A 2,500-nucleotide genomic window follows, 5' to 3' on the forward strand; every position below is an offset into this window, starting at 1 on the left:
CATCCATCCATCTGTCTGCCTGTCTGCTTGTCTGCCTGACTTTCTACATGCCTGCCTGTCTGCCTGTCTGTCTGTCTGTCTGTCTGTCTGTCTGTCTGTCTGTCTGTCTGTCTGTCTGTCTGTCTGTCTCACACGGCTTGCGGCAACACACAAACAACACAATGTTATCAGGACCGGAGGGTCGTCCTGCTGCACTGCATGCAGCCACCACTCACACCACCGCTACCCCACCTCTACACCACCTCTACCCCACCTCTACACCACCTCTACACCACCACCTCTACACCACCTCTACACCACCACCTCTACACCACCACCGCTACACCACCACCTCTACACCACCACCTCTACATCACCACCGCTACACCACCTCTACACCACCTCTACACCACCGCTACACCACCACCTCTACACCACCGCTACACCACCGCTACACCACCACCTCTACACCACCACCGCTACCCCACCTCTACACCACCACCTCTACACCACCACCTCTACACCACCGCTACACCACCGCTACACCACCACCTCTACACCACCGCTACACCACCGCTACACCACCACCTCTACACCACCACCGCTACCCCACCTCTACACCACCGCTACACCACCACCTCTACACCACTACCGCTACCCCACCTCTACACCACCTCTACGCCACCACCTCTACACCACCACCTCTACACCACCTCTACACCACCTCTACACCACCACCGCTACACCACCTCTACACCACCACCGCTACACCACCTCTACACCCCTCTACACCACCTCTACACCACCACCTCTACACCACCTCTACACCACCTCTACACCCCTCTACACCACTACCTCTACACCCCTCTACACCACTACCTCTACACCACCTCTACACCTCCTCTACACCACCTCTACACCCCTCTACACCACTACCTCTACACCACCTCTACACCACCTCTACACCTCCTCTACACCACCTCTACACCACCTCTACACCTCCTCTACACCCCTCTACACCACCTCTACACCACCTCTACACCACCCTCAAACTATCCCTCACCCCACCCCTCTACACCTCCTCTAATCCACCCTTGCACCACCGCTACACCACCTCTCTCTCACCACCCCTCTCCCCCCTCTCCCCTCTCTCTGCTGGTGGTTCTGCTGATGGATGGCCTATTATGTGTTTCCCAGTGTACACACGAGTCACTCACACAATGACCAGGATGACCAGGATGTAATAAAACATCCAGAATGTAAAAAGCCCTGAGAGTGAGTCTCCCCCCCCACCCTCAACGCCGCCGTCTGACCCTCACCTCTCCCCGTACACAACGCCGCCGCCTGACCCTCACCTCTCCCCATACACTACGGCGCCGTCTGATACTAATGGTGCGTTTCCAACGCACCATTAGTATCACAATGCTTACGTAGCTGCCGCGGCTATCGCCGTCCGGCTTAAACCCCGCCCCACCATAAGGGTACCGGCGGCGGTGGAAACGCGAGCCGTGAGTGAGCTGGGCCCAACTGTACCTTCACTACTGGGCTGAGGCGTGCTGGGCCTAAGCGCACCCGCCGGTGGAAACGCGACCATAAAGGACTCTGAGGTTCTCTGGTGAGCTGTGGTCGGAGCCGCGGCGCTGAGGGTTGTGTGTCTGCTGCACGCCCGTTTGTGTGACCTGATGAACAATGCGGGCCTTTCATTCACTGTTTGTTTTCAGGGATGTATGAAGGGCACACACATGCACTCACCCACCCACAGACGCACACGCACACACGCACACACACACACACACACACACACACACATGCACACACCCTCACCATACGACACCCACACCCATACACAGACACACACACACACACTTGCACACACACACACACACACACACACACACCCTCACCATCCCACACCCATACACAGACACACACACACACACACACAGGGACGGCTGGTATAAATGGGCTAGTGGGGCTAAGCCCCCCCCTATCTTTTACAATAAACATGAGAAAATTATTTAATTAATGAAAATATTAAAATATAATATTACTAAAACTTGATTGATTTTGACTTGTTGATTTTGGTGCAACGCGAGCAGCAACAGCACCAAATAATCACAAAAACGCAGGATGCATATCTAAATGGGCAGATTTTTCTAAGCCCACACTCCTATTAGCATATCAATATCAGCGTCCAATCGTTGTCGTCCCACCGTGAGTGACAGGTGTCATGACATACCCCCTCGATTTAGCGACCATTTGGGAACCAATTTAAATGTTGCGAATCAGTTGAGTGAAGCTTGAGCCTGATATTGTTAGATTTCAGCTCATTTCTAAACTGTTCGTATAGTCTCTGCGTTGTGTATATTCCCAATTGTAGTAGTAATTCTTGAAGTGTAAATCAAGGAAGCTTGACAGGTTGGATCAGAGGGTCAAATGGATGGTTTATTAATGCAGCAAGATACAGACTTAGGTTGAATAATCTATAATGTAGGTGGTGAGGAGCAGTCTCCTGACGTGC

The sequence above is a fragment of the Micromesistius poutassou genome, assembly GCF_964030765.1.
Source record: "Micromesistius poutassou genome assembly, chromosome: 14".
NCBI lineage: Eukaryota > Metazoa > Chordata > Actinopteri > Gadiformes > Gadidae > Micromesistius > Micromesistius poutassou.